Source organism: Lutra lutra, chromosome 8 (assembly GCF_902655055.1).
Source record: "Lutra lutra chromosome 8, mLutLut1.2, whole genome shotgun sequence".
Lineage (NCBI taxonomy): Eukaryota > Metazoa > Chordata > Mammalia > Carnivora > Mustelidae > Lutra > Lutra lutra.
Genome location: NC_062285.1, coordinates 77608889 through 77618709, shown reverse-complemented (window position 1 = coordinate 77618709; position 9821 = coordinate 77608889).

Sequence of the window (9821 nt, the reverse complement as noted above, 5' to 3'; positions counted from 1 at the left end):
AGAAAATAAACTATTAGGATTACACCAAAATTAAAAGCTTTTGCACTGTGAAGAAAACCATGAATAAAATGAAAAAGCAACCTACTGAATGGAAAAAGATATTCACAAATGATATATCCAAAAAAAGGATTAATACCCAAAATATATAAAGAACTTACACAACTCAACACCAAAAAGAACAAATAGCCCAATTAAAAAATGAACAGAGAGACTGAATAGACATTTTTCCATGAAGATATACAGATGGCCAATAGGCATATGAAAAGATGCTCTACATCAACAGTCATTGGGGAAATGCAAATCAAAACCACAGTGAGATATCACCTTACATCTGTCAGAATGGCTAAAATCAAAAACACAAGAAATTACAAGTGTGGTTAGGATGTGGAGAAACGGGAACCCTGTGCACTGTTGTTGGAAATGCAAACTGGTACAGCCACTGTGGAAAACAGTATGGAGTTTCCTCAAAAAATTAAAAATGATGGGGTGCCTGGGTGGCTTAGTGGGTTAAAGCCTCTTCCTTCAGCTCAGGTCATGGTCCAGGGTCCTGGGATCAAGCCCTGCATCAAGCTCTCTGCTCAGCAGGGAGCCTGCTTCCCCCCACTCTATCTCTGCCTGACTCTCTGCCTGCTTGTGATCTCTGTCTGTCAAATAAATAAAATCTTTTTAAAAAAATTAAAAATGTGGAGGAGGAGGAGGAGTCAAGATGGCGGAGAAGTAGCAGGCTGAGACTACTTCGGGTAGCGGGAGATCAGCTAAATAGCTTATCTAAAGATTGCAAACACCTACAAATCCAACAGGAGATTGAAGAGAAGAAGAACAGCAATTCCAGAAACAGAAAATCAACCACTTTCTGCAAGTTTTTTTTTTTCTTTCTTTCTGAACTCCTTTTTATCCCCTTTCTCCCCCCTCACAATTCAGGATCTCTTCTGATTTGGCTAAAGCATATTTTCCTGGGGTTGTTGCCACCCTTTTAGTATTTTACTTGCTCCTTCATGAACTCTTATCTGGACAAAATGACAAGGCGGAAAAATTCACAACAAAAAAAAGAACAAGAGGCAGTACCAAAGGCTAGGGACCTAATCAATACAGACATTGGTAATATGTCAGATATAGAGTTCAGAATGATGATTCTCAAGGTTCTAGCTGGGCTTGAAAAAGGCATGGAAGATATTAAAGCAACCCTCTCAGGAGATATAAAAGCCCTTTCTGGAGAAATAAAAGAACTAAAATCTAACCAAGTTGAAATAAAAAAAGCTATTAATGAGGTGCAATCAAAAATGGAGGCTCTCACTGCTAGGATAAATGAGGCAGAAGAAAGAATTAGCGATATAGAAGACCAAATGACAGAGAATAAAGAAGCTGAGCAAAAGAGGGACAAACAGCTACTGGACCACGAGGGGAGAATTCGAGAGATAAGTGACACCATAAGACGAAACAACATTAGAATAATTGGAATTCCAGAAGAAGAGGAAACAGAGAGGGGAGCAGAAGGTATATTGGAGAGAATTATTGGAGAGAATTTCCCCAATATGGCAAAGGGAACAAGCATCAAAATCCAGGAGGTTCAGAGAACCCCCTTCAAAATCAATAAGAATAGGTCCACACCCCGTCACCTAATAGTAAAATTGACAAGTCTTAGTGACAAAGAAAAGATTCTGAAAGCAGCCCGGGAAAAGAAGTCTGTAACGTACAATGGTAAAAATATTAGATTGGCAGCAGACTTATCTACAGAGACCTGGCAGGCCAGAAAGAGCTGGCATGATATATTCAGAGTACTAAATGAGAAAAACATGCAGCCAAGAATACTATATCCAGCTAGGCTATCATTGAATATAGAAGGAGAGATTAAAAGCTTCCAGGACAAACAAAAACTGAAAGAATTTGCAAATACCAAACCAGCTCTACAGGAAATATTGAAAGGGGTCCTCTAAGCAAAGAGAGACCCTAAAAGTAGTAGATCAGAAAGAAACAGAGACAATATACAATAACAGTCACCTTACAGGCAATACAATGGCACTAAATTCATATCTCTCAATACTTACCCTGAATGTTAATGGGCTAAATGCCCCAATCAAAAGACACAGGGTATCGGAATGGATAAAAAAACAAAAACCATCTATATGGTGCCTACAAGAAACTCATCTTAAACCCGAAGACACCTCCAGGTTTAAAGTGAGGGGGTGGAAAAGAATTTACCATGCTAATGGACATCAGAAGAAAGCAGGAGTAGCAATCCTTATATCAGATCAATTAGATTTTAAGCCAAAGACTATAATAAGAGATGAGGAAGGACACTATATCATACTCAAAGGAACTGTCCAACAAGAAGATCTAACAATTTTAAATATCTATGCCCCTAACGTGGGAGCAGCCAACTATATAAACCAATTAATAACAAAATCAAAGAAACACATCGACAAGAATACAATAATAGTAGGGGATTTTAACACTCCCCTCACTGAAATGGACAGATCATCCAAGCAAAACATCAACAAGGAAATCAAGGCCTTAAATGACACACTGGACCAGATGGACATCACAGATATATTCAGAACATTTCATCCCAAAGCAACAGAATACACATTCTTCTCTAGTGCACATGGAACATTCTCCAGAATAGACTGCATTCTTGGTCCTAAATCAGGTCTCAACCGTTATCAAGAGATTGGGATCATTCCCTGCATATTTTCAGACTACAACGCTCTAAAGCTAGAACTCAATCAGAAGAGGAAATTTGGAAAGAACCCAAATACATGGAGACTAAACAGCATCCTTCTAAAGAATGAATGGGTCAACCAGGAAATTAAAGAAGAATTGAAAAAATTCATGGAAACAAATGATAATGAAAACACAACAGTTCAGAATCTGTGGGACACAACAAAGGCAGTCCTGAGAGGAAAATATATAGCGGTACAAGCCTTTCTCAAGAAACAAGAAAGGTCTCAGGTATACAACCTAACCCTACACCTAAAGGAGCTGGAGAAAGAACAAGAAAGAAACCCTAAACCCAGCAGGAGAAGAGAAATCATAAAGATTAGAGCAGAAATCAATGAAATAGAAACCAAAAAAACAATAGAACAAATCAACGAAACTAGGAGCTGGTTCTTTGAAAGAATTAATAAGATTGATAAACCCCTGGCCAGGCTTCTCAAAAAGAAAAGAGAAAGGACCCAAATAAATAAAATCATGAATGAAAGAGGAGAGATCACAACGAACACCAAAGAAATACAGACAATTATAAGAACATACTATGAGCAACTCTACGCCAACAAATTTGACAATCTGGAAGAAATGGATGCATTCCTAGAGACATATAAACTACCACAACTGAACCAGGAAGAAATAGAAAGCCTCAACAGACCCATAAGCAGTAAGGAGATTGAAACAGTCATTAAAAATCTCCAAACAAACAAAAGCCCAGGGCCAGACGGCTTCCCGGGGGAATTCTACCAAACATTTAAAGAAGAACTAATTCCTATTCTCCTGAAACTGTTCCAAAAAATAGAAATAGAAGGAAAACTTCCAAACTCATTTTATGAGGCCAGCATCACCTTGATCCCAAAACCAGACAAGGATCCCAACAAAAAAGAGAACTACAGACCAATATCCTTGATGAACAAAGATACAAAAATTCTCGCCAAAATACTAGCCAATAGGATTCAACAGTACATTAAAAGGATTATTCACCACGACCAAGTGGGATTTATTCCAGGGCTGCAAGGCTGGTTCAACATCCGCAAATCAATCAATGTGATACAACACATTAATAAAAGAAAGAACAAGAACCATATGATACTCTCCATAGATGCTGAAAAAGCATTTGACAAAGTACAGCATCCCTTCCTGATCAAAACTCTTCAAAGTGTAGGGATAGAGGGCACATACCTCAATATTATCAAAGCCATCTATGAAAAACCCACTGCAAATATCATTCTCAATGGAGAAAAACTGAAAGCTTTTCCGCTAAGGTCAGGAACACGGCAGGGATGTCCGTTATCACCACTGCTATTCAACATAGTACTAGAAGTCCTAGCCTCAGCAATCAGACAACAAAAGGAAATTAAAGGCATCCAAATCGGCAAAGAAGAAGTCAAACTATCACTCTTCGCAGATGATATGATACTCTATGTGGAAAACCCAAAAGACTCCACTCCAAAACTGCTAGAACTTGTACAGGAATTCAGTCAAGTGTCAGGATATAAAATCAATGCACAGAAATCAGTTGCATTTCTCTACACCAACAACAAGACAGAAGAAAGAGAAATTAAGGAGTCCATCCCATTTACAATTGCACCCAAAACTATAAGATACCTAGGAATAAACCTAACCAAAGAGACTAAGAATCTATACTCAGAAAACTATAAAGTACTCATGAAAGAAATGGAGGAAGACACAAAGAAATGGAAAAATGTTCCATGCTCCTGGATTGGAAGAATAAATATTGTGAAAATGTCTATGCTACCTAAAGCAATCTACACATTTAATGCAATTCCTATCAAAGTACCATCCATTTTTTTCAAAGAAATGGAACAAAGAATCCTAAAATCTATATGGAACCAGAAAAGACCTCGAATAGCCAAAGGAATATTGAAAAAGAAAGCCAAAGTTGGTGGCATCACAATTCCGGACTTCAAGCTCTATTACAAAGCTGTCATCATCAAGACAGCATGGTACTGGCACAAAAACAGACACATAGATCAATGGAACAGAATAGAGAGCCCAGAAATGGACCCTCAACTCTATGGTCAACTCATCTTCGACAAAGCAGGAAAGAATGTCCAATGGAACAAAGACAGCCTCTTCAATAAATGGTGTTGGGAAAATTGGACAGCCACATGCAGAAAAATGAAATTGGATCATTTCCTTACACCACACACGAAAATAGACTCAAAATGGATGAAGGATCTCAATGTGAGAAAGGAATCCATCAAAATCCTCGAGGAGAACACAGGCAGCAACCTCTTCGACGTCAGCCGCAGCAACATCTTCCTAGGAACATCACCAAAGGCAAGGGAAGCAAGGGCAAAAATGAACTTTTGGGATTTTATCAAGATCAAAAGCTTTTGCACAGCAAAGGAAACAGTGAACAAAACCAAAAGACAACTGACAGAATGGGAGAAGATATTTGCAAATGACATATCAGATAAAGGGCTAGTGTCCAAAATCTATAAAGAACTTAGCAAACTCAACACCCAAAGAACAAATAATCCAATCAAGAAATGGGCAGAGGACATGAACAGACATTTCTGCAAAGAAGACATCCAGATGGCCAACAGACACATGAAAAAGTGCTCCACATCACTCGGTATCAGGGAAATACAAATCAAAACCACCATGAGATATCACCTCACACCAGTCAGAATGGCTAAAATGAACAAGTCAGGAAATGACAGATGCTGGCGAGGATGCGGAGAAAGGGGAACCCTCCTACACTGTTGGTGGGAATGCAAGCTGGTGCAACCACTCTGGAAAACAGCATGGAGGTTCCTCAAAATGTTGAAAATAGAACTACCCTATGACCCTGCAATTGCACTGCTGGGTATTTACCCTAAAGATACAAACATAGTGATCCGAAGGGGCACGTGCACCCGAATGTTTATAGCAGCAATGTCTACAATAGCCAAACTATGGAAAGAACCTAGATGTCCATCAACAGACGAATGGATAAAGAAGATGTGGTATATATACACAATGGAATACTATGCAGCCATCAAAAGAAATGAAATCTTGCCATTTGCGACGACGTGGATGGAACTAGAGGGTATCATGCTTAGCGAAATAAGTCAATCGGAGAAAGACAACTATCATATGATCTCCCTGATATGAGGGAGAGGAGATGCAACATGGGGGGTTGAGGGGGTAGGAGAAGAGTAAATGAAACAAGATGGGATTGGGAGGGAGACAAACCATAAGTGACTCTTAATCTCACAAAACAAACTGAGGGTTGATGGGGGGAGGGTGTTGGGAGAGGGGGTGGGGTTATGGATATTGGGGAGGGTATGTGCTATGGTGAGTGTTGTGAAGTGTGCAAACCTGGCGATTCGCAGACCTGTACCCCTGGGGATAAAAATATATGTTTATAAAGCTGTAAAAAAAAAAAAAAAAAAAAGGAAGAAAGAAAGGATGAATACCCAAGTTTTGTAGCAACATGGACGGGACTGGAAGAGATTATGCTGAGTGAAATAAGTCAAGCAGAGAGAGTCAATTATCATATGGTTTCACTTATTTGTGGAGCATAACAAATAGCATGGAGGACAAGGGGAGATGGAGAGGAGAATGGAGTTGAGGGAAATTGGAAGGGGAGGTGAACCATGAGAGACTATGGACTCTGAAAAACGATCTGAGAATTTTGAAGGGGTGGGGGGTGGGAGGTTGGGGGCACCAGGTGGTGGGTATTGTAGAGGGCACAGATTGCATGGAGCACTGGGTGTGGTGCAAAAATAATGAATACTGTTATGCTGAAAAAATAAAAAAAAATTAAAAAAAAAAATTAAAAATGTAATTATCATACAATCCAGTCTTTCCACTACTGGTTATTTACCCAAAGAAAACAAACAAAAAACTAATTTGAAAAGATACATGTAACCCTATATTTACTGCAACATTATTTGCAATAGCCAAGATATGGAAGCAACCCAAGTATCCATCAATAGATAAATGGATAAAGAAGATGTTGTGTATCTCTACACAATGGAATATTACTCAGCCATAAAAAAGAATGAGCTTTTGCCATTTGCAACAACATGAATGGATCTACAGGGTATAAGTTTAAGTGAAATAAGCCAGAGAAAGACAAATACCCCAACTGGCACTACTTTGAGGAGCCATCCTGGCTCAGTGCTTCTTGCAGGCTTGGCAAAGGCTTTGCCATAACTACAACACAGCCCAGCTTCTTCCTCCATCCAGTCCTGGGGTTTTCCCTTCCCCTACAGATGTTTTACAGAGTGTACTTTCCAGAAAATGAAGCTATACTCAAGATTTCTGTCTCATAATGTCACAATAGATTGTACTTTTGGATTAAGATCCAAATAAGTTCCACAATGCAATTGATTAGTATATATCTTTTAGGTCTCTTTCAGTGTGTAGGTTTTTCCCTCTTTCTTTTTTCTCCCCTTCCAATTTATTTGTGGGAGAAATAGAGTCATAATTCTAGTTTCCTGAAGTCAGGATCTTGTTGATTGCATCCCCATGGTGTGGCTTAACAAACTATTACCTGTACTTCCTATATATTCTAGTTGGATCTAAAGACCTGATCAGGTCTTTAAGTCTTTGGGCAAGAATATTTTGTAAGTGGTGCTAAGTTCTTCCCCTAAGAATTATATAATTTCTGAGTGTCTCTCTTTTTGTGATGTTAGCCTCCTGTGATGTGGAATGAATGCTTAGATCCACTAATTCATTGGAAGTTACATTGTTGGGATACTCTAATTCTATCATTTCTTCATTTATTAATTCCAATGCTTCTATTTGGTTATATAGTAGTACAATTTACATAGGGAAGTCCAGATAAATGCTCGATTTTTAAAAATAGTTTTTAAAATAATGGGGTGGTTTTCTAGCATCCTCCAATGAGGAGTAATTTTTTTTCTATGATGATTATGAACTAAGAGTTCACCATACTTGCAGTCATTATTCTCATTAATACTTAAATTACCACATCTATCTAGTAGCAATCTCTTCAATGTAGCCCCTGAGTTGACAGCTTCTCTTCGCTTTTCCAAGCAACTATTCTCCAACTATCTGGCACCAACTAAGTGTCCTATAATTCTAATCAATTCTGACACTACCCATAGCTAGTACAGACACCACAGGTTAAGAGCTCAATCCCAGAAGACTGCTCCCATTTCAAATGCCAGCTACAAATGGGGTGCCCAGACTGTCCAAACTTCTGTCCAGCTGACTATTTATTCAAGGGTTCCTATGACCTCCCCCTCCACACCATCAGGTTCAAAAATTTGCTAGAATGACTCACAGAACAAGGAAAGCACTGTATGTACAATAATAACTTATTATCAGCCAGATACAAATGAATGGCCAAATAAAGAGATGAATAGGGCACGGGGGAAGGGCATAGAGCTTCCAAGCCCTCCATGGGCACGCCATCCTCCCAAGCCAGTAGCTCCCTCATCCTCATTCTTTCCGTTTCCATCTATGTTTCATTACGTGGGCAACTCTGATTAAATCATTAGCCCTTGAAGAAAGAGCACAACCTCCAGCCACTTTCCTCTCCTTGGAGGTCAGAAGGAAGTGGGGTTGAAAGTGCCAACTGTCTAATTTTGTGCTCTGTTCCTCTGGCAATCAGCCACCATCCCAGTTCTATTAAGGAGCCATAAAGAGTCATTAACATAAACTCATTAGCATAAACTCTGCTGTGGTTGAAAGGAACTTACTACAAATAACAAAAAACACTCCTATCAAGAAATTGCAAAGGTTTTAGGTTTGTGCCAGGAACCAGATACAATGACCAAATCTTTGTATATATTTTTTGTCCCATGACTTACTTCCTTTCTTTCCGATATAACAAGATATTCTAGGCTTGTCTTATACATCACCCACCCCAGACTTGAATTCAGACATTTCTACAAAGGGCCAATGTTCCTTTTAGTGGGAAATGATATTTAAAAACAACAATCTGGGCACTAAAGGTGCCCATTGTTAATAGGTTAGCTACTGTTTCTAGGCCTTGTAAGTGGACAAAGTTGGAAAAATCTTTGAAGATAAAATTCCTCATGAATTCAACTGATATTTCTAATTTAAATTTGTAAGTATTTTTACTTAATCTCTTATATCTCTGAAGCTGAGAATCCTGGAATTTTATTCAGAATGTCATATAATTATTCATTTGCTTTGTCCCACAATACACACACAACAGTCTCAGGTGAATGACTCTTTGCAAACTATTTACAAAAAATGTTGTTCTCTCCTCTGCTTAGGCTATATCCCACTATGGATGTATTGTCCGATTACCAGGTTTAAATTCACTTACTATAGTTCCTTTCTGCCAACAACTGATAACACAGTAAGGTTAATTTTGTTTCGTTTCCTCTTCCCTGTCTAAGGACTGTTTTTCATTTTTTAAATTATTTTTCTTTTTAGATTTATATGATACAGGTTGATCTAAAAGAAGGAAACAAGTGAGTAAATTCACTTATGAAGTACAACTAAATAAACCAAACACTACCCAGCAAAGCAAAGAAAATGTGAATGAAAAAAACAACAAAAAAACTCAGACAATAGCAGCATATTCTCTCCTTTTCATAGATTCAGCTTTGATCTGTGTTACCACGATTTATTCCTAGCTGTAAATGACATGCTAAAAAAAGGCTAGGATTCTATGCAATTTTTAAACTTAATCTTCTTTTATAAGTATATAAAATATTTTCACAGTTTCAAAGTCAAATAAATAAAACGAGGATATTCAAAGCCTGGTTTCTCTTTCTTTTCCACTATATTCTTTCCCACTCCTTAAACAGAAAACATTTTAAATTCCTTTATCCTCTATTAAAAAATCACATATATGTATATGTGTGTATATACCCCTTTCTATAAAAAAAATTTTATTCATCTTAATTATAAGAACTTCTAAGTTATAGAATTCAGTGTTTTGGAACTGCTGTCACATCCCACCTTGGAAGGAAGAAGAGAGAAAGGGAGAACGGAAGGATCCTGGCATTTATGAAACACTTGTCACATACCAGACACATTCCTGGTATATTTAATCCTCATTATAACTCTCAGCAGTATTAAAATCCCTATTTTATAAATGAGGAAACAGGTAGGTACAGAGGGTTGTCCAAGGTGACTTGCCCAGCTAATTATAG